Consider the following 24,179-nt stretch of genomic DNA (forward strand, 5'->3'; position numbering starts at 1 on the left):
CCCCACTCCCTATTAATCCTTTCCCATCACTGCCGAACTTTTCCAAAACATTATCTATACTTGCCACTTGCTACTTCCTTTAATGCACTTTCCTGACAATCCTTTAAAATGTTCTCTCCCTTTACATTCTTCTGATACTTTTTTCTCAAAAAATTCAGTGAATAAATTTATAAGCCCAGTGATCCTCTCTTGGTTTTCCTCTGATGCTAGTCACTGTTTGATCAGCTTTTTCTAGAAATTCTCTTCTCCCTCAATTCTTCAGTTTCACCTTAAGAGGTGATCACCCAAGGACCAGGCAGAGTCTCAGCTTGCATGGTGATAGTTGACTCCTCCTAATGGCTCCATCTTTCCACTTCTGGAGATTCTTTCTATTGCATTTCTATAAATGAAAGCAGCCCTAATGTTCTGCCCTTGGGCCTTTTCTGGAAAAGGCTTCGGGATGGTTCATCCATGTGCAAGATTTCAGGTTATGCGCTGTGTGGATACACAGCTCACTCTTATCTGTAGCATCAGGCTCTCTCAAGGTCTGGCTTCACATTTCTTACTCACTACTCACTGATCATCTTTAACAGGAAAGCCCTGTGTGTCCCAGACTCAACGGGGGTGATGGCAAACTCATCACTTAAAAGTTTCTTCTTTTAGATCTTTAAAGCCGGTTCAGCGTCTTCATCATGCAGGCATTACATCTCAGATTAAACGTGCTGTAAAATATATACAGTGTTCCACGGTGGCAGTCAGCTTGCAGTTTATAAATGTATCAAAGCAGCATGGTGTACATCTTACACTTGTATAATGCTATGTATCAATTGTACTTCAATAAAAAGGGGGGTGGGCAGAAAAGAAGGAAAAATGAAATATAATGGTTTAGTGCAGGGCTTCTTGAACTTCAGTGAGATCAAAACCACTTGTGCAAAAGCACACATTGCTTGAGCCCCACTCTTGGAGTTTCTGATTCAACGGGCCTGGAGTGGGGACTGAGAATTTGCATTTCTAACAAGATCCTGGGTGCCTCTGCTGCCTCTGCTGCTGCTGGCCCAAGCCATCAGTTTGGTGCATGAATCTGAGGCCAGATGGAGTTAGACTTCAGTCCTGTGTTAGTCACCTACCTAATGCGTGACACTCCATGCTTCAAGATGCCTATTCTGTAAAATCAAGATAAAATATCTACCTCATAGAATTTTTGTGAAACTAAATGAGTTAGTGTAAGTGTCCACACCAGTGTTTGGCAGACTCTTAAACACTGTCAGCCATAGCTGCACAACTTTTATTTATTTCCTCTTTTGCTGACTCCCTGTGACTGATCGCCGCCCACGTCCCTACAGCCAGGGCTTTGGATGCATCTGTTTCCCTATCACTGTTGCCAGAGCTGGGGTCAAGTGCATAATCATATTGCCATCCACCTGACTCTAAGCATTGCCATTTAACTGGTTGATACAGCCTCTCTTTGTCCAGCAAAATTCATCCTGTTGTCAGTCTCTGCCTTATTCTCTTAAAAACACATTACAAATAGGCCCCTGTCTTGCTCAGAAAGCACACTTTTAATGTATTACAGGGCATTTAGGACCCTCTTTGACACCTTGACTCTTCACCTTTTCCTCTTGCTACTCCGTATATCATGTTTTTGTATGTAAAAACATCTGTTTTTCTGTACACATTTCCTTGCTTTCCTGATTTTGTTATTTCTTCTATAATATTCATTCCATCTGATATATCCTTTCTCTCATTACTACAAAACATTCTTCAAAGCCTGGTTAACTTTCATTCCTCATCCAAAGATATAGCAAATTGGTCTCATTCCTTGTGACAAGACTGACTGATTGATGGTAGCTTCTTAGGGAGATTACAAGGATTCTGAGGACAAGATCTGCTTGGGTTCAATAGGAAATAAGGTTATGACTAGTGAGCAGTGTCTGCTATGGGCCCAAGTGGAGTGCATGGAAGAATTTGTATCTAGCATTGTCTTCCCTGCTGTACAGTGTATTTTACACTATAGATGCTCAGTGCAATTTGGCAAATTCACAAATACACAGACATACCCCGAGTTATGAATTTTAGTTTTATTCCGATTACGATTTTCCCTTCTTTGTTCTAAGATGAAAGCCACGCCTTATTCTGAGAATGATATTGACAGGCAGAAAATGAGAACAGGAATGAAGAGAAGCCTTTGGCACTTTGACTAGAGAAAGTAATGTCTGGATCAGGGGAAATACACTGATTTTAGTGGTGGCTCCGAGCCTAGAGGCAAGCTCTTAGATTTTGAGGCGTAAGGGACCAGATGGAGGGATTGGGGGAGAATTCTTCCTCAAGAAGGAAAACACAGGGTCCTTGGGAACATCTGGTCATGGAAGCCCTTCACCGTGAGGACCCCTGATTTAATATGTGCAAGATGAATAAGCAAGGCTTCAATCCCAGAGCCACCACCCACTGGTTGTGTATTTGGGGTTGCTAAATTAATCTCCCTGAGCTTTGACTTTCTTCTCTTAAAAACAAGGATCACAATATTCCCTCTCAGGGCTGTTGTAAAAATGAAAGGAAACCATGTATAATAGAAGACTTTGTATAGTGTTGGGCTCGATAAATGGTAGCTGTCCTTATAAATATTGTGTGGAATCCCAATCAAGAAAACCCCTTCAAAACCGTTAAAACTCCTTTACCTCTTATCCCTTACCTGTATCCTCACTGTTACTTATTAACGTATAAGATGACGGAATGACCCCTTGGCTAAATGTTATAGAGCATCTAACTGCTCATTAACTCTGATTGATTGGAATCCTGGAAGCAACACTGCTGAGTTACTGTTGTTCCCCACCAACTAGCATGAAGATAGAGCCTTGGTGCTTTCATTATATTTATGGCATCAAACATAAAAAAATGCACAGTGTGGAAGTTATTTAGAACCTAATACCTTTCTAACGACATCTATTCTCTGAGATTCACATAGTTTTATACTTTAGGTATTTGGGGTTATCTTCTTTTCCTTTCCTAAAAAAAATTATTCAATGCCTTGAAATGCGTTGTTCAGAAATAGCCATTTGTTCATTCAGAAATATTTTGGGTGTTTCCTGGGGCCAAAGTCGCTTCTAGACACTAGAGCCACTATAGTGTGTGAAAGAGATAAAGCCAGTTTTCTTGTGGAGGTCATCTTCTGGAGATGGAACGTAAATAATCAAGTGAGCAAACAAATAACCAGGCTATAATTTTATTTTATTTTTTTAAGTTTAATTTTTTTTTTAAATTTATTTTGAGAGGGAGATAGAGAGCAAGCGGGGGAGGAGCAGAGAGAGCGGGAGACAAAATCCCAAGCAGGCTCTGTACTCTCAGCACAGAGTCCCGATGTGGGGCTCGAACTCATGAATTTTGAGTTCATGGCCTGAACCAGGATCAATAGTATGAAGCTTAACTGACTGAGCCACCCAGGTGTCCCACCAGGCTGTAATTTTAGATGGTTGGTATTTTCTATGAAGAAAAAGTGATAGGGTAGAGGGGATCATGGTGTGGTTTGAGTAACCTTTTTTGAATTGTGTGCAATGCTGTGGCCACATTTTAACTGATACCCAAATGACAATCATGAGCCAGACAAAAAATAATGTATTCCAAGCCCTTCAAGCAGAGGGCAAAGCAAGTGATTCAACTCAAATGAGGAAAGAAAGGACTCACCAGTGGGTGCCAAGCACGTGGAAAAGAGTCTTTAAAATAGATGCAGGGTAATTATGCTGGATATTGTAGGTGGGGTAAGGAGTTTGGATTTTATTCTATGCAATGGGAAGCCACTGGAACATTATAAAAATGATAGTCGGAAAAAGAGATGTGCTTGTAAATGAACACTGAATGCTTATAGAGATAGCCATATTGAGGAATTTGATGGTTAAATGTGTTGACAAAATGGATAATCACTTGTGATTTATCTGTTTTCTGGAGTCAAATTTTTTTAACATGGTTTACCTGCTTGTATTTTTTGTTACTGAATTCAGAAACCTTTGAGATGGCTTTTAATGTATCTCTTCAGATATTTCCCTTATCCTGACATTTTCACTGTGACCGTGATTTGCTACATTATTTCTTTCTCTCCTTCAAAGCTATACTGTTTCCTCTTTGTATTTCACTCTTTTGTGAACTTGAGAAGAAATTAATGTAGAATTTTTGATAAATTGCCTCTCTTGTTTTTGGAGAAAACAAAACTTTTCCTGTCGGAGATCTGCTATGACTTTAAAACTATCAGCCGGTTTAGGGCGATAAGTCAGTCCAAGTGCTAAGGGAGAACAGCGTAATCTGCACTGGTCATCTGGGTGAAGAGTCCAATGATTTCACAGCTGCCTCTTTGCTTTTTGCAATTTTTAAGTTGGGGTTGTCTCTGAATTTCTCTCCTAGACTCTGAAATGTCCTTCCATTTCAAATACGTATATCCAACTGTGGAGCAGTGTCTCAGCCTTGCATTTACCTTACATATGTAATTTTGTACAACAATTTGTTACTGTTCATTGTTCTATATTTGACTTTTTAATCTCCATATGCACACATTTATTGCTCTCTGTTGGGCTGCTTGGTCATATTCCAGGACATTTACCCCAAGCTGGAAAAATTATTCTATAGATTAGGTATTAGTATTAATTCTGTGGATCTATGGCCAGAAAAGTACAAGAAGGGTGTTTTATTCACACCTTCCGCTTTCCTTCACACGACCTAGTTAAATCATTTATTACTTTTTAATAGTTAAATTATTTTTATGTGCCTCTACTTTTTAAAAACATGTTTAAATTTTAAAATGAATGCAATTTATTTTTATTCGTTGTAAACCACAGAACTTTAATGGGCCCTTTGAAATTGCATGCAACCAAAGAAAATATATCAAACAATACCTTGAACAAGGTTTTGAAATCTCTAACTTATTTATAGCATCTATAAACCCATTTGAATAGTTTTCTTCTTTTTCCTTAAACATTTTTTTTAATGTTTATTTATTTTTGAGAGAGACAGAGTCTGAGTGGGGGAGGGGCAGAGAGAGAGGGAGACACGGAATCCAAAGCAGGCTCCAGGCTCTGAGCTGTCAGCACAGAGTCTGATGTGGGGCCAGAACTTAGGAACCGTGAGATCATGGCCTGAGCTGAAGTCCGATGCTGACAGACACTTAACCCCCTGAGCCACCTAGGTGCCCCTTTAGATTTTTCTTAATATGTTCATAATATGTGGTTTCATTTACAAAAATACTCTTTTTTCATGTAAATTCACTAGGTGAACTCTGGAAGGATAATAGTGACTAAGAAAAGCACTTGAACAAAAAGCAATCCAAATAGAAGGAACTGAGTTCATAACATTCTAGGCAGAACAAGAAATGCCACAAGTTGTCTTTCCTTTGAAAGTAGTGTCTTCCTCTGATTCGCTTAACACCGCAAAGGATAAAACTTGGTGATAAAAGGAAGCAAGGCAAACCCTGCAGCACCGTTTCCTCACTCCCCACCAACATCACTCACTTTCAGAACCCGATGATTGAGGCAAAAAAAACACTTTACTGTAAGTTCTATTCAGAAGAATAACGCTATAAGACTTTTGCAGCTTCCTTGCAAACCAAAACACCCATTAAGGGATCGTGTGGCTCTTTCACCTCCTACAGCAGCTGTGATATCACAGGGGATTGAAGAGGAGAAAGAATTCATTTCTCAGAAATTTCATGCTAATTTTAAAATAAAAACAATAATTTCTGAAATGTTGTCAAGGAATAGAAAATAACCTTCGAGAGCCGTAAGAAGAGAACACTGACAAACCGTCGGCAACTGTGCATGGAGAAATTTCAGTGTAACAAAATAAGGTGGGGGGGGGAGGGTGTCTAGAAAAGTCTCTTCTTGTGATCATTGCAGCTTCTTTCACAGAAAGCTCAAGGCTGGCCGGAAGGCTGAGTGAACTAAAGACAAATCCACGACTTTTATTTCAAGTCTGGATTCCCATTTTAAGGGAAGAATTACCTGTTAGTTTGAGAATTATTGTTAGCTTTTATTGACGCCTTTCTTTTTAAAATTTTAGTTTTAGGCATTTCATCTAGGAGCAAAAATGAATGAAAATGACTGTTCTACGTTTCTATTTGATTCTTTCACTGGGGACAAGAATTTGACTATGATGGGGATGTACAGGTTACAAAAAACATTTAAAAACTAAGAAATATTCCATTCCTACCATTTCTTTATAAACACTTTCTAACAGAATATGCCAGTATTAAGCCGAGGCACTGTTAGAGAACAAAAACCAAGTCTAACTCGGTAATGAGTAAAAATGTTCAAATCCAAAATTTTAAATTATTTAGGTGGGTTTATTTTGTTGTTATCATTGTGGATAAGCCATAATGGTATTTCATAAGCCTGTTTGATCTTTCCATTAATCCTGTGCTGCAATTTCTATTTACTACTGATTTGATCAGATGACACAGAACGAACCTGTGTGCAAAGCACGTGACTAGGATGGGAACTCTTTGCACAGACAATCCTGCTCGGTTCCAGATCCCATGCTTTGCTCTTACACTAGTCTCTGCTCCCCTTCTCCAACTTCAGTTAGTTTTCTTGCACTCCAATCTGGTTCTCTCCATGGAATCTTTTCTCTGGCTCCATCTAGAGTATCATTATGTTTTTGGAAGATTGGTGTTTCATTCTCTTTTAAAGCTTTTAACTAGCTCAGTTGGAAAACCTCTACTTTATCTCACTTATATCTCATCACAATGTGTCTGAACATTTTCAGTTGTCTCCATTATCAAGATTCAGGAAATATCTGAACATCTGCCTGCTGGACGATAGGTGGCTGGGTAGACCAGATGATTTTTCAGTGTCCCAATCCAGTTTTATTACCCTTTGAAAGCCAGTATTACAGGATTGTGCCCTATTTTAAAAATATTAGTTTATGGGGCGCCTGGGTGGCGCAGTCGGTTAAGCGTCCGACTTCAGCCAGGTCACGATCTCGCGGTCCGGGAGTTCGAGCCCCGCGTCGGGCTCTGGGCTGATGGCTCAGAGCCTGGAGCCTGTTTCCGATTCTGTGTCTCCCTCTCTCTCTGCCCCTCGCCCGTTCATGCTCTGTCTCTCTGTCCCAAAAAAATAAAATAAACGTTGAAAAAAAATTAAAAAAAAAATATTAGTTTATTTAGGGGCACCTGAGTGGCTCAGTTGGCTAAGCGTCCTACTCTTGATTTCCCCTCAGGTCATTATCTCACGGTTTGTGGGTTCAAGCTCCACATCAGGCTCCGTGCTGTCAGCACAGATTCTGTCTTGGGATTCTGTCTCCCTCTCTCTCTGCCCCTCCCCTGCTCACTCTCTATCTCTCAAAAGTAAATAAACATTTAAAAAGTTTTAAAAAGGTTAGTTTATTCAAATAAAATTGTAGCTTACTCATATAGTTAAAAAATAAAATGATTCAAAAAATAAACGTAGAGTTTCAGTGTCCCCCTACAGGTCTGAACACCTCGGAGGTACTATTGTTAAAGTTTCTTTTTGTGGTATTAAAACTGTACTTGTACATCTATATCTTAATTTATCAACATTATTCCAGGTAGGTTATATGTGTTCTCTATCCACCATCTTCTTTTTGAAGTCATTGGCTTCTTTCTTACTGTAATCCTTCCAAAGTTGACATAGGCATAGGAGTTAGGAAACTTTTTGAAGTTTATTTTAGATTACAGCTGCATAGACTGAAATTGCAGAAGAAGACAATATCTATATATTATTTATTTTATTTGTGCGATATTGAAACGTAAATTTTCTAGAAGGGTCAGGCACTGACTTGACCTGAAAAGTCAGACTGTTTCTTAATGAGAGTCTAGCTTCTCTCAAGGCAGAAGGCCAGTGAAAGATACACAGGGATAGATTAGGGAAACTTTCAGCAGAAGGAGAATTGGTGGCAATCAGGGTGTCTGGAGTCCAGGACCCGTCTGTTTCAGATGTTGGAGAGGGGATTATCTTAAAACAGAAATAATGGCTCTTGTATTTATTTACCAAACCTTCATGTACTTCTACTATAAAGGCCATCTTTCAAAAATATCAAAAGATATAACTGTATTTGTTATATATGAAGAAAAATTGATTTTATGAGATAGAATATAAAGTATGCTAGACATAATTGTGAAATTATGGAAATTTAGGAGCAACATCCAAATATAACTCATGCTTCCAGTGATGCTATATATCACCTATGTCCTAGAAGAGAAAGTAATCACTTCGCATGTGATATTGTTAAGGCTTTAATATGCACATACGTTGAAAAAGTATGTAATAGAAAGATACAGGAGTTCTCCAAGAACTGAATATACTTGTGTATACTGTGCGTAGAACTCAGTTTAACCAAGATGATGGCCTGTTTATTTAACGGAAACAGTAAGTTCATTTGATTCTTCTAGACTTCATTTTCCAAAACACTTCCAGGGCAAAATATTATTTAAGCATAATGGACATAAATGGGTAATTGGCCCCGATTTGCATATAAATCCATTAACTCAAGGTAGTAATGTAAACAGGAAATTCACTATAAATACCTATCCAAGTATGGCTACATCAGTTTACAACATTAGGGTATTTTGCATTTAAGTTAAATGAAATGCCATTCTACAGGAGTTGCATAAACTGATCCTCAAATGTGGAAATTATGGTTCATAAACAATACTAAATACTGAATGGAAATGAATTTTTGTGTTTCTATAGGTTATCTTTATACATGGCTGGAATTTTCATAAGTCCATTCCTGTGGGAAGGTGTAAAGGAACTCAACAGCACATTTTGACATGATTTTGCTTTGCATTGTCACAAGACATGTAGTACAGGATAATACTGAATAATGCAAACCAATGTTTTAAGCTTTTTCAGTAAAGAGTTCAGAAAAACTAACCTGTAAATAGTAGTAAATACCATATTTTTATTCTGGCTGCATAGGTGATGATATATAAATGGCACAGTATCATTTTATGAGTTGTCTTGGTATACAGAGAGATAAATAGTATTCTACGAAATCCTTGAGGACAGAAAAAAATGATGTAGTCATCTTAATATATGCTTAGCATATAATAAACACTCAAATATTTTTGAATTGAACTTTGTGTGTCTAGCACAGAGTGTTATTTTAAAACCCTTAAAACCTGTCAGTTCAAAAAGATAGTGTATTTCCTTTTTTAGCATTAAGCTAAACTTAAAGCTTTCAAAAAAATTTCCTGAAGTGTCTTACGCATTTTAAAAATTCTAAAGACAATAATGTATTTTATTCTTCATAAAAATGTTTTCTTTCTCTTTAGTGAAGATGATATCATCATCAAGTCAGATGATTTAAATTTCAGATACTTCTGAGGGCCTGGGTGGCGCTGTTGGTTAAGCATCCTTCTTTTGGTTTTGGCTCAGGTCATGATCTCAAGGCTTCAAGGGTTTGAGCCCTGCATCAGACTCAGCACTGAACACACGGAGCCTGCTTGCGATTCTGTCTCTCTCCCCCTGTGTCTGCCATCCCCTACTCGTGCTGTCTCTGTCTCTCTCAAAATAAATAAATAAACTTTGAATTTCAAATACGCCATAGCAGATATTTTTGTTCTGTTTTGTTTTTGTTTTTGTTGAATGTATTTATTTAAATTCAAGTCATTTAGCACAGAGTGTAATATTGGTTTCAGGAGAAAAACCCAGTGATTCATTAGTTACATATAACACCCAGTGCTCATCCCAACAAGTGCCCTCTTTAATGCCCAACACCCATTTAGCCCACCCCCTACCCACCTCCCTTCCTGCACCCTCAGATTGTTCTCGATATTTAGGAGTCTCTTATGGTTTGCCTCCCTCTCTGTTTTTATGTTATTTTTCCTTCCCTTGTTGTTTTTAGCTGTCTTGAATGTTTAACTTCTTCATTCAAATTGTTCATTAAGAGGTATTTTCAGTATAAGAATATGTGTTATTTTCACGTCCTTTTGAAGCCTTCAACCTACACGGGACCTTTAAGTGGTTAACAAATAACTCTTTTTGAATCATAAAATAAAGGGGAAAAATACAGATTCTTACACAGGAAATCATTAGTCTAGAAAAAACTCCTATTTATTTTTCTCTCTGAACTTGCACTAGGGCATGATTGTAAGTGTAGGGTGAGACCCCCTTGTTCAGATAATTGTCTTCCAAAATAGGGGCTGTAACTTGAAAGTGATAAAAGCTACATTGTAGTTTGAATCATTTTTTATTTTATTTTACTTACAGACAACTCAACTGATCACTGAGAATCTCTGCTTTGGAGATAAATAGGAATAATAATTTTCTTCACACTAAGGGAGATGGTAAAATTCAAAATTCAAGAACTGGTAGTTCCAGAGTAACTTCCCTTCCCTGGATGCATTTATACCCATGTTCCTTTCCCATCAGCCTTGACCTAGGGCCTCAGCCATCAGCTAAAGGACCCTATTACTCCATACTGTTCTGGTAATATCATGGCCTTAATGTTGCAGTGACCTTGTCAGAACTCCCAGTATTTCTGTCTGAAGATGCTTAAAGTTTAATCTTTAGGTAGATATTTTTCATGCTTTAGCTAGATTCTGGCCACAGTGAGTAATAAGAAGATGACTATTTTCTTCATCAGAGTTCTAGGAAGTGACATGTCCTTTTTAGGGCAGCAGTGACAAAAGCAGATCTGTCTTCTTTTCTCAATCTTTGGAGAGCTTTGGAGGAACCAAAGCTGATGATAGGCATGATGTCATGAAATGTGATTTCTTGCAATATTACTTTGAGTCTTCAGTAAACTTCAGACATCACTACATGCCTTAGAAGGAGGGGTTGAAATTAGAGTGCCACACATATGTGTCCTGATTAATAGGACATAAACTGATGAAAGTTTTGGGGATAGATCTAGACTTGTCCCTATTTTGAAATTAAGACCTCCACCGAAGTCATTAAATCTCCAAGGTACTGTTCCAGATAATAGAATATATAGATATCTATTAATATATATCTGTATCTATATCTATATCTATATCTATATCTATATCTATATCTATATCTATATCTATCTATATCTATCTATATCTATGTATATCTTTATTCTGACTGCATGGCATTACAAAATCATGCAACCTGAGACTGGGGGAGAAAGTTGAGGTGCATTCATGAATTCCTCAAGATCCACACATCTTGCTGAGGCAGTATTTTCTGCTTGTGTAGTGGGTGGTGCTAAATGACATGTTATGGCTTTAGATAGAGAAGGGTCATCTCGAGGTCTTAGAGGTACCTGGAGACTAAACCATAATGTTTTTCCCACTCTTCCCCTCCCCCGTTTACTCTCTTCCATTGAGAATGCCCTCTGGCAGGACCATTTGTGCCTCTAATAGCAAAAAGCTTTCTCTCCTAAAGGTCCATGCAAGCAGAATTGACAAGAGCAGAGTGAGTGAGCACTTTCACGCTGGTTTGGTTAACAAATTGATTTGAGAGCCAATCCTGGACTGTGTGAAATGAGAAACAGGTTCTTAAGTGACTGGAAAAGGATGGTGTTTAGTTCTTAGTTTTGACCCTTTTTTTTCTGGCCGATCCCCATGTCCCAGACTATAGTCATTGCTCTCTTTTCCACACATGGCCTGGCCATTTGGCTGAGGGTAACTCATGGCTAACGAAAATATAAGAAGCTCTGACCATCTCTGTGTGGAGGTATCATCCTCTTTTCTCTTTGCCTTGACAACTTATGCATTATCTTCAAATATAAACTTAATTTTATATTTAAATATAAATATTATATTTCTTTCATAAATATATTTATTTATAATAAATAACCCCAGGAAGGAGATTTATAGGGACTTATTAGGACAACAGGATCCCTGTTGTGATTAAGAGAAGTGTTCAGACAAATGTTGGCATTGTAGGTGTGATGCATGAGCCAGGCAGAAACAACAGAGGAAGAATTCTGGTGCCAAACTAAGCTGCATTGGTTGGGAGGGTGAAGAGAGGCACAGAGGTAGACGTGGAGCTGACTACCGGGGCGCTGGCCCCCGCTACTGTTCTTCAACTCAGCATTCAGTTCGCAGGAATGACGGTCGGGACACTGGAGTAGCTCCTAGAACTGAGTCCAAAGGACTAAACTCCATCTTCTGCCAAGAGACTCTGGATGGAGCACTAGGATGCTCTCCCTGACGTGGCCAGGCATAGGAACCCAGGGAGGGCAGAAGGTGGAGAGGGTGTACCCAGCAGCAGACAGCAGACATGGGCAACAGACATTATGTTTGTCTTGCCCTGTAATAGCTTTTAATTTATTTTTATATTATCTACTGGATGGGTTTGACGGTGGAAAGGGCCATTGCAGAGGTCTGTTGGTAGCTTCATTCTGTATGTTACATGAGGTTTTTGGTTCCAGGTAGGATGGGAATCTTTTACCCTTATCCTCAGTACCATATTCCATGCCTGTGCTTGTATGGTGGTAGGTCTCAAACTCACCTGACCACAGGGGATGAACAGACACAGAAGTTGGGGGTCAGGGCAGTGGGGACTTGAGGACTTGAAGAATGTGTGGCCTGTCTAATCAAAGGGGCTGTGTGACTCAGTCAGTTGAGCATCCAACTCTTGATTTCAGCTCAGGTCATGGTCTCACAGTTTGTGGGATCGAGCCCCATATCGGGCTCTGTGTTGGTAGTGCAGAGCCTGCTTGGGATTCTGTCTCTCTTTCTCTCTGTCTCTGCCCCACCTCAAAATAAATAAATAAACTTTAAATACAAACTCAAAAGTACTTCCACCAGGACATATTGCTTGCCTCTTAGATGAGGTATGTGTCTGCTTCAGTTTCCTCACATAGTGCCCTGTGCTTCTCCGATGAGGATTCACAACACACTTTGTTAGAGTCATTTATTTAAAGGCTTGGCTTCCTTATGAGACTGTCAGCTATGTGGAGATAGGACCCGTACCTGGCTTGTTTCTTGCTGGTCTGACAGAACCTAGCTCAATGCCCAGTAAGAATCATCTCATAGTCATTTCAAAATGAATGAATGAATGAATGAATGAATGAATGGACTTTTTTCCTTTTCCTGGAAAGATCATTAACAAATAAACCCTCTAGGCCACGGTACTCATGCTGGTCATTGGCCCAAATAGAGCTAAGGGAAATATCCCTGGCCTTGGAAGACAACCTTTGATTTGATTCCAAGTCTCCAACTTTTTCATCAGTGCCAGCACCTGCTGAAAAGGCCCATCAAACTGAAACTACTTTTGACTTATTTGCAATCTTTTTTTAAAGTTTACCTAGAAAGAAGCCATAAAAAACCCCATCTGATTCTTTTTCCAAAATCCACATAGACAATAAAGGCATTTATCTAAGTAATGTTTTGGCTTCACACAACATCAATAAACACTTCATGGAGATTAAAGTGACTGAAAACCTTTTATACTTGTCAACTGATTTCTGTTGGCTGTGTTGATTTCCTTTATAAAGAATAAAAAGAAAGTAAAGTTGTTTTGTGTTAATACATTTGGGGTGGGTAAATGATTTTCCTTAAATCACTTTTTCCTGACAATGAACATGGAGTGGAAGATTATTAAAACTGATTTCTCACAATGTTGTTTGCATACCGCAAGCAAATATGTGGGGCTGTCTCCATCAGTGAATGCCATGTGTCGGTGTGATTGATGAATTATAATTAACCTTGGCAACATGTTTTTACAGTTAAACTAGATCAATCGAAATTAGTTATCCTGAGAGACAGCAAAATCACTTATATCCTCAGCTTAGTGCAAGAAGTAATGGACTTTCCTTGGAAGAGTTCTCAAAATATAGCGAACGCCTACTTTGCTATTGAGTCTACTTCGGAAAGTAAATGGGAGGTCAGTGGGATTGAAATAACTTAACTTGAGTGAGAGAAGTCTCCAGGCTGATCTAACAGCACCTCTCTCAGGATCTCTGAGTGGGGACTGGAGGCAATGCTAATTAAGAGGTGGGGCAAGTACCTACATAAAATAAGGTAAGGGGAAGGGAAGGAGAGGGAGAAAGGTAGCATTTCAGAACCTTCTTTTCCCCCTTTCCAAACAGAGGGAAAAGCTGAGTAAAGGATCTTTATTTTCTAAACGTACATTAATAAAAGTGGCATCATGTATACTAACACTGAATTTTATAGAATGATAAGAAGTAGGGCGAGAAATATAGGTCATTTAAACAGTTGGGTTCCCTTTGGCGCGGCATGTCACGTGACAGTTTCTCCTGAGTGCTACCTTTGACAATGTGATGCAATCTAGTCCTTGGAAAAATCTCCTTCTAGAAGACTTTATCGCACATGTTTCCCTAGGCTCACTTCTGCAGCACGTATACAGTTGGAATGACTCAGAGAAGAGTAGCATGGCCACTGTGCAAGGAAGACACCCAAAAGTTTCCTCAATGCACCCAGCAATATTCACTGTCAGATATCAGATGGCCTTGTTTTCCTGGCTTGTGCAGAGCTTGAAGAAATGCTATGAAAGATAACCAGAAACATTATCCTGAAGTTCAGTTATACACTCACTTAACCATAGACCTTGTACTTTTAACAGTAATTATAGGCGTCTTGGAGGTATCGCTCTGAAGGCTCTGCAAAACCTTCTTTTGGCAAGGTGTTTGTCTACCTTTGGACTACAAAGTAGTCCAAAGCTATAAGTAGCTTCTATACGTAGCTTTTATGCTCGATCATCCTGCATTTCTTGTGCTCCCAAGAAGGTTCCCAAAAAGGCAATTATTTATCACTGTATTAGCAAGGAGTACTCTAATAGCTCCTTTGCATGAGACATGGGCAATTAAGGGAAGAGCAGTTGCAGCTTTTACAACCCCCTAATGACCATCCATCCTGTGGCAGCAGGCCCACCCAGAGCAGACTGAAGTCTGCTGGCCAAGGGCAGACCTTTGGACCCAGAAACAGAAACACTAGAGATAACTCGTGGTGTCTGACAGTTGTGGCCTGATTAAATAGATCTCATTTTTCATTTTCTTTTCTCACGTGTAATTTGACTCTTTCCTGAAAACTCTCTGACGCTGTAAATTGTGGAAAGAGTTGTGAGTTGAAATTGGTACTTCTGTGAACTGGAAGACTTGGAGTGACATCCTGGTGCTCTTAACCAAACTCTGGGTAGGGACAGGAGAAGCCATGTGCTTGCACATGTTGGTCGCAGTAAGAGTGGCATGCAACACTGTCTGTTGTCATGAGGCCATAGCTTACTGGCCTTCAGACCTGGATACCTCAGGGGAACAGACCCAGAAACAGGAAGCCCCTCTGTGATTGGTACCTCACTTTTATTTTCCGGATTAGACTCTTCTCAACATTTTCATTGGAGAAAAGTTGGTGGGCTTATTTTAACTTCTTGCATTGCCATAGTGGAGCTCCTGCGCCAGTCTCCATCCAGGATGAATTATGGCCATGGGATGCCCAGTCATGGACCCGGATGGAGATAGTATGATTGCTGAATGAATGGTGTGCAAAAAGAAAGGGAGAGTTGGAGAATTTAACCTTAGGAAGGAGATTTATAGGGACTTACTAGGACAACAGGATCCCTGTTGTGATTAAGAGAAGTGTTCAGACAAATGTTGGCATTGTAGGTGTGATGCATGAGCCAGGCAGAAACAACAGAGGAAGAATTCTGGTGCCAAACTAAGCTGCATTGGTTGGGAGGGTGAAGAGAGGCACAGAGGTAGACGTGGAGCTGACTACCGGGGTGCTGGCCCCCGCTACTGTTCTTCAACTCAGCATTCAGTTCACAGGAATGACAGTCGGGACACTGGAGTAGCTCCTAGAACTGAGTCCAAAGGACTAAACTCCATCTTCTGCCAAGAGACTCTGGATGGGGCACTAGGATGCTCTCCCTGACATGGCCAGGCATAGGAACCCAGGGAGGGCAGAAGGTGGAGAAGAGTGTACCCAGCAGCAGACAGCAGACATGGGCAACAGACATTATGTTTGTCTTGCCCTGTAATAGCTTTTAATTTATTTTTATATTATCTACTGGATGGGTTTGACGGTGGAAAGGGCCATTGTAGAGGTCTGTTGGTGGCTTCATTCTGTATGTTACATGAAGTTTTTTGGTTCCAGGAAGGATGGGAATCTTTTAGCCTTATCCTCAGTACCATATTCCATGCCTGTGCTTGTATGGTGGTAGGTCTCAAACTCACCTGACCACAGGGGATGAACAGACACAGAAGTTGGGGGTCAGGGCAGTGGGGACTTGAGGACTTGAAGAATGTGTGCCCTGTTTAATCAATGTGGCCCAGTGTTGTTCCACTGTTATTTGTTTTTGTTTTTGTTCCAGGAGTGGATGGATATGTGCTAGACAGATGACTAGATTTTTTGTAAGGAACCTTTAATTTTGTAACATTACAAATTTTAATTTTGTGACATTACAACTTTCACCTGCTCTCGTGTGAGTGATTAGGAGCCAGTGAAAGTTGCGGATTCATGTTTAAAAAAGTCACTTCCTTGTCACTAGCATAGACCCACTAGTTGTGGGTCCCCCTGGAGGCCAAGGCACTGCATAGGATTTGGGGCAACAGAACTGAAGAGCTCTGTCACACAGAAGTTACAAGCATGACTCAGAGCCGGCTTGAATCCCAGCACGCTATGTACCGGCCATGTGACCTTATGCAGATTGCTTAAGGGTTCTGGCCTCAGTTTCCTCATTTATCAAATGGAGAAAATACAAGCCTGTGCTTCATCAGGCTGTTGTGATGATCAAGTCAGTTGAGGCACTTTAGTGGCAGAGCTATTTGGCCTTGCCATTAAGAAAGAGGCAAGGAGGTGGGGCACGGTGGCCCCCAAGTGGGAGTCTGTGGGCAGCTGTGCCCAGGCCCCTGGGATGCTTTTCCACTAGCATCTCCACATACTTCCTGATTCCAAGGGTAGGACCCTGGTATCTGAGTTTGCGGCATACTTCCCATACGACTCTGCTGCTTCCCTGTGTGCAGAGCCACTTGACAAACAGAGAGAGCTGGCTCTTGGGGCCCAGACTCTGCCTCTTGTGTTTATTAGCTGTATTGCTTTGAGTTGTCGTCTTCCTCCATCTTAGTCTCAGTCTCTCTGTTTTCCATGCACACCTTGCTCTGTGAAGATTGAACATCTCCAACACAGTTCATGGCGCATAACATGTACTCCATAACCATGAGTCCTCCTATCCTCTTGATCTCAGGCTGGTAAAAGGCTCACCGTTATGATTTGGGAAATACTCTGAAGGAAACAGAGCAAGAAACTGGGCTTCCAGTGGTGAAGATTGGGTTCTTTGCACGCTTGGCTCTGGAGTGGGATTGCAGTCACTTGGGGGTTGATTTGCTGTGTTGGCGTCTGGTGAATTTGTCGGTTCCACAGTGCCATTCAGGAGTTTATCCGTGGCTTTTTGTATTTCCTTGCACAAATATAATTGAGGAGCTTGAATTCAGTGTACATTACTTTTTGAAGAAATTAATAATTATATGAACATGCGATGATTTCTGGCAGTACACAAAGTCATACTTTCATTAGAAAATAGCTATTATAACTCAGCAATTTAACTGTTCATATGCAACCTTGATTCATTTTTTGCCCAAAATAGTTCAACCTATAAATAGCCAGTTAGGAACAAAGAAGTGGCAGAAAGAAATCTCTAGTTCGGTTTCTATGGTATGCAACATCATATGACAGCTTAGGGAGACACACAAGGCAGCAGGTTTTCAACAATGGAGATACAATAATATCTATTATAATTATGCTAAATATATCAGTGCTTGTGAATTACTCATGCCAAGAAATGTGGTGTTGTCAGTCACCTGGTAGATGCCATGACACCCAGCCTCACACTGGGTCATAGGAATCACCTGTGTAACCCCATGCCATGGTGCTTCTCGCAAGGCACCATCTCTGTGTATCTCTTCACAAAGTCTTAAAACCCTTTATGCTTAAGACTATTGTTTCATCTTTGAATTTTTGGCAATCCAGAGCATGCCAAGTTTCATCGTGTTGCTTAGAAAAGAGTTCTTGAATGAATGTATAAATGAAACTGGGGTTATGATTTTGGCTTTTCAGTGGCTTATAATTTTCTCAGTTTGCTTAGAAGGAAAAACGAGTTGGGGGAGGGGAGAGCAAGCAAAAGCACCATTGCCATTCTTAGCATGGACTTTCATTACGAATTGTTCCAATACAAAGCACACACTCAGAACCTAGAATTAACTGGCACTCACTGTATGCCACCTGATGATAGTGACAAATGAACCCACTTTAGAATGGGAGGCAATATGTGCGTATCAAGGAGCTGCAGAGATGACAATGAAAAGGTGCATAGCAAGTGATGAATGGTCAGATGTGAGTGCCATGAGCCCCCTTGCTCCAGAGATGGATAGTTTAATTGTTCCCGAGTTGAATTCATACCACAGACACCATAAACAACTTAGTTTAATCAGCCAGAAACATGGGCTCTCATAGATTTAAATTCAGTGCAGGTGATGTTTCTATATAGAAAGCTATGGAGATGCTTGTTCCACACAGACATAAGAGGGACCACAAAAGACACTGACGTCATCCCCATGATTTAGACTAGACTATCTGCCCTGAAGAGTTGGCACTTTATTAACAAGCAGTGGTGTTTATCAGAGGAACCTATTTTGCATTTGATCTGTTTCTTTGAAAAGATCAACTTTTCTATAGAAAAATATTTCTATTTCATCAATGATTTCCTTAATAACTTTCTCTAATTTCTCACTTACTTGTGTATCTCTTCTTTTCTGTACTTTCTATATAGTGATTTAATTTTAACACCCCCTAAATGCATGGCATTGAATATTTGGGGTTTATGAAGAGACTTTTTCTTTCTCTTTTCCTTTCCTTTCTTTTTGTCTTTTTTTTTTCAAATATTCTCTTGGGGTGCTGGGTGGCTCAGTCAGTTAAGTGCCTGACTCTTGATCTCAGCTCAAGTCTTGATCTCAGGGTTTTGGGGTCAAGCCCTACATTGGGCTCCACGCTGGGTGTGAAGCCTACTTAAACAAACACAAAATAAAACAAAAAACCCAACTTCTCCTGTCACTTCATCTTAGGATGTATTGCCCTCCTTCAAAGAGGCACATGCTCAGTAAACTTGTGTTTCATGTTAACCTTACTTTGATACCAGATCTTCTTTCCATTTAATTCCATTTACTTGCTCCCCAGTTCTATAATGTATGCATTGTTCCTTCTTAGTTGGTGCTTGCATGTATACAGGAAAACACATTCTATTAAAAACCCACTCAGCTTTACATTAAGATTTTAGCTGTGTCTGAAGAATCCCCCAAGAGACCATATTTTAGAAAAGAGATTATGGCTAAGCTCCTCTAACTCGTATTTGTTTGATTGATACCCACCCTTTTCTCTGAAAATAATTCAAGAAGTTGTTCCCCTTCACTGGGCCTGTTAGCCAAGGCTTAGCCCTCAGCAGCAAACAGATTTGCCTTCCGAGATGTTCCTCCTGCCTTTGGAGGAAGACAGCAGTTTGTAGTCACAAAGTGGGTAAAGGAGCACCTGGGTCAGGGGGTGGAAACTTGAATTACCAAGTTGTTCTAAGAGAAAGCGGATCTTCTAACTTTAACAGACAAGAATTAATCTTTAATCTTCTGATATGAACATTTCCTAGAGGATGGAACAGTCTTTATTGAGGAATACCTTAAAAGACTCAACTTTAGGGAAATTCTGAATTTCTGGGACTCAGTAATCTGGCATCCAGTGAGTAGATGAGAAGAAGAGTTAATTAAAATATTGCAGAATTTGACAATCTGAACTGCAACCCAGCTGAGAAGAAGGGGACAGCATTAGCTGATGGAGCATGAGAAAATATGGGTCAAATAAAAGGAGGGTTTCTGGGGGTGAGGGGAGGGCAAGGGTGGGTGGGGAGGATCTTGGAGGATGAGAGATAATGCATTCCTGAGATTTCTAAAGTATCTAGTTTTTATTGTTTACAATCTTTTTTTTTTGTAATAAGATTAATTTTTGTAGACTCAAATTAGGTTGAATTCTGGGTTTAGGCTCATAGATAAAAACTGAAGCTGGTGAAGAAGAGGCCAAGAGGCTGAAGTGACAGGTGGCTATTGGAAAGCTTATTATGAGCAACCTGGACCCATGTGTTCTCCTTTCTTGAAACTTTGGCCCAGCTCTTAAGTTCAACCAGTGGTCATTATATAAGAGATAGGTGTTGGTCATGATCATAACGGCTAAATCCTGGCCGGGAAAATTGGCCTGGCCAAATTTAATTCTTCCAGAAATCAAGACTGATACTCAGATCTTCATTCTGATACATTTCTGGGGACAAAACTATGGATAGGTAATTCTCTGTAGGGGATGCCCCAGTGGAGTCCCACTCATTGCTTTATGATTACTTGGAAATTGAGATACGCATCTTTCTTTGGTGCTATGAATTTCTCTTATTGTCTTTAGGAGCCCAATTGCATTCAAATACATTTCATGTATATTTATTGAATGGTGAGATGGAGTTTTACTTCTGTTTATTGACAGGCTATCGTATATTTCCTATGTCACTTAGATTATTTCATTTAATACACCTCTCCTAAGTAGCTATTATCATTCCCATTTCATTACAGAAGAAACCAAGGATCAAAAAGATCCTTTAATTTACCTGGCGTTTTTCTACTAGTCAGTGGGATGAGCTCAGGAGTTGGAAGCATGTATAGAAGAGATACTACTTTTGCTGGACTGTAGAGGATGAGGAGCATGTTCATTGATGCTCGTGCAGGAGGAGCAGACAGTCAGGAAGAAGCAGGTTGACACAGGCCCGGTGCCATGCTGTCGGGATGTATTCGTTCAGTCAACAAATATTTATTGAGTTGCTAACACATGCCAGGCACGGTTCTAAGTAATGCATATAAAACTGTACAAAGAAATTCTTTGTCCTCTGGAGCTCATGCTCCAGTAGAATGTGTCTGTTACGGTGGTGGTGATGCTGCCTCAGTGGTTTGCAGCTATAGCTGGCCCTTTCGTTTTTCAGGTGTTTCACATGCCCTCTGATGAATAACCCTCTATATATGCTGGCTTATCTCCCCACGCTCAATGTTATGAAACATACTTGTGAGATGGGTCATGAGTATCTTGATACTTTCCATGTGCCAGACCTCATCTGCATATAAGTGCACATTTGGTCGTGTTAGCATTAACAGGCACGTTGTAGTGGCTGGTAGACCAGGGCATCTCTTCCCACCCTGGGCACTGATTTATATGCACATATTTCTTTAGAAAAAGTTCTGCATCTTCTACCCCTGAGGATGTCTTTCAGTGGACCCTTCTTATTTCATGCTGATCTCTGAACTTCTCACCTTCTTGGTGGTTTGAGGTGCTAGAGAGTAGGCTACTGGCTTTCTCCAACTCTGTTTATCAACCTGGCCTTTGGCTAGTTCATTTTCTGATTCTGTCCTTCACTCCATCAATGATCGAGACTAAAATAGGAGGGGAGATGGGGTGAGGAAAAGGGTAAGTGGCATACCTCTTTCTGTCCCTCATTTCTCCTTTCCCCAAGAAAACCCTTTTTCTTTCTACCTTCAGCAGCAAGAGCCATCAGAGAAGGCCAATGGCTGACTGGTTATCTTGTGCTCTGCTTCAGAAAAGAGCAAACTAATTGCACCACAGGTAGAATGCTCATCATACAAATGAGAATGGAAGTTCCAATATCTGTGAAAGATTTGTTGAAGAAAAAGATAGTAGAGTAGATTCAAGGTTATCCCTATAGTAACATGATTCTCTCTCCCTTGCATTCAAATTTGTATTCTTGGGTTGGGATAAAAGATTAATTTACCAGAACACAGGATGTGTTCATTGGAGCTTGTTACATATGAAAATAATATTAATTTCTTCCAGCTTTTCAATTTTTTGCCATGAAATTTCATATGATATATATATCTTCATTTTCCATACATGTGAAACACCAAATGAAAAATATGTTTGCCTCAATACACTATTTTTTAAACAAAGTTCTTTTTTTTTTTACTTTTTATTTTTAATTTTTTTTTCAATATAAGAAATTTATTGTCAAATTGGTTTATGGGGCGCCTGGGTGGCGCAGTCAGTTAAGTGTCCGACTTCAGCCAGGTCACAATCTCGCGGTCCGCGAGTTCGAGCCCCGCGTCGGGCTCTGGGCTGATGGCTCAGAGCCTGGAGCCTGTTTCCGATTCTGTGTCTCCCTCTCTCTCTGCCCCTCCCCGGTTCATGCTCTGTCTCTCTCTGTCCCAAAAATAAATAAACGTTGAAAAAAAAATTAAATAAATAAATAAATAAATAAAAAATAAAATAAAAAAAATTGGTTTCCATACAACACCCAGTGCTCATCCCAAAAGGTCCCCTCCTCAATACCTATCACCCACCCTCCCCGCCCTCCCACCCCCCCTCAACCCTCAGTTTGTTCTCAGTTTTTAAGAGTCTCTTATGCTTTGGCTCTCTCCCACTCTAACCTCTTTTTTTTTTCCTTCCCCTCCCCCATGGGTTTCTGTTAAGATTCTCAGGATCCACATAAGAGTGAAAACATATGGTATCTGTCTTTCTCTGTATGGCTTATTTCACTTAGCATAACACTCTCCAGATCCATCCACATTGCTACAAAGGGCCATATTTTGTTCTTTCTCATTGCCCTGTAGTACTCCATTGTGTATATAAACCACAATTTCTTTATCCATTCATCAGTTGATGGACATTTAGGCTCTTTCCATAATTTGGCTATTGTTGAGAGTGCTGCTGTAAAGATTGGGGTACAAGTGCCCCTATGCATCAGTACTCCTGTATCCCTTGGGTAAATTCCTAGCAGTGCTATTGCTGGGTCATAGGGTAGATCTATTTTTAATTTTTGAGGAACCTCCACACTGCTTTCCAGAGTGGCTACACCAATTTGCATTCCCACCAACAGTGCAAGAGGGTTCCCGTTCCTCCACATCCTCTCCAGCATCTATAGTCTCCTGATTTGTTCATTTTGTCCACTCTGACTGGCGTGAGGTGATATCTGAGTGTGGTTTTGATTTGTATTTTCCTGATGAGGAGCAACGTTGAGCATCTTTTCATGTGCCTGTTGGCCATCTGGATGTCTTCTTTAGAGAAGTGTCTATTCATGTTTTCTGCCCATTTCTTCACTGGATTATTTGTTTTTAGGGTGTGGAGTTTGGTGAGCTCTTTATAGATTTTGGATACTAGCCCTTTGTCCGACATGTCATTTGCAAGTATCTCTTCCCATTCTGTTGGTTGCCTTTTAGTTTTGTTGGTTGGTTCCTTTGCAGTGCAGAAGCTTTTTATCTTCATAAGGTCCCAGTAATTCATTTTTGCTTTTAATTCCCTTGCCTTTGGGGATGTGTTGAGTAAGACATTGCTACAGCTGAGGTCAGAGAAGTCTTTTCCTGCTTTCTCCTCTAGGGTTTTGATGGTTTCCTGTCTCACATGCAGGTCCTTTATCCATTTTGAGTTTATTTTTGTGAATGGTGTGAGAAAGTGGTCTAGTTTCAACCTTCTGCATGTTGCTGTCCAGTTCTCCCAGCACCATTTGTTAAAGAGACTGTCTTTTTTCCATTGGATGTTCTTTCCTGCTTTGTCAAAGATGAGTTGGCCATACGTTTGTGGGTCTAGTTCTGGGGTTTCTATTCTATTCCATTGGTCTATGTGTCTGTTTTTGTGCCAATACCATGCTGTCTTGATGATTACAGCTTTGTAGTAGAGGCTAAAGTCTGGGATTGTGATGCCTCCTGCTTTGGTCTTCTTCTTCAAAATTCCTTTGGCTATTCGGGGCCTTTTGTGGTTCCATATGAATTTTAGAATTGCTTGTTCTAGTTTCGAGAAGAATGCTGGTGCAATTTTTATTGGGATTGCATTGAATGTGTATATAGCTTTGGGTAATATTGACATTTTGACAATATTTATTCTTCTAATCCATGAGCAGGGAATGTCTTTCCATTTCTTTATATGTTCTTCAATTAGCTTCATAAGCTTTCTATAGTTTTCAGCATACAAATCTTTTACATCTTTGGTTAGATTTATTCCTAGGTATTTTATGCTTCTTGGTGCAATTGTGAATGGGATCAGTTTCTTTATTTGTCTTTCTGTTGCTTCATTATTAGTGTATAAGAATGCAACTGACTTCTGTACATTGATTTTGTATCCTGTAACTTTGCTGAATTCATGTATCAGTTCTAGCAGACTTCTGGTTGAGTCTATCAGATTTTCCATGTATAATATGTCATCTGCAAAAGTGAAAGCTTGACTTCATCTTTGCCAATTTTGATGCCTTTGATTTCCT

General features: G+C 40.0%; 1 protein-coding gene across 7 annotated transcripts in view; it reads left to right on the top strand.

Moving 5' to 3' along the window:
- NRG3 (neuregulin 3) overlaps nucleotides 1–24,179 on the top strand; it is a 1,064,061-nt gene that overhangs the window by 386,662 nt on the left and 653,220 nt on the right. The gene's annotated exons all lie outside the window — the stretch shown is intronic.

Source organism: Prionailurus bengalensis, chromosome D2 (genome assembly GCF_016509475.1).
Source record: "Prionailurus bengalensis isolate Pbe53 chromosome D2, Fcat_Pben_1.1_paternal_pri, whole genome shotgun sequence".
NCBI classification, from domain to species: domain Eukaryota; kingdom Metazoa; phylum Chordata; class Mammalia; order Carnivora; family Felidae; genus Prionailurus; species Prionailurus bengalensis.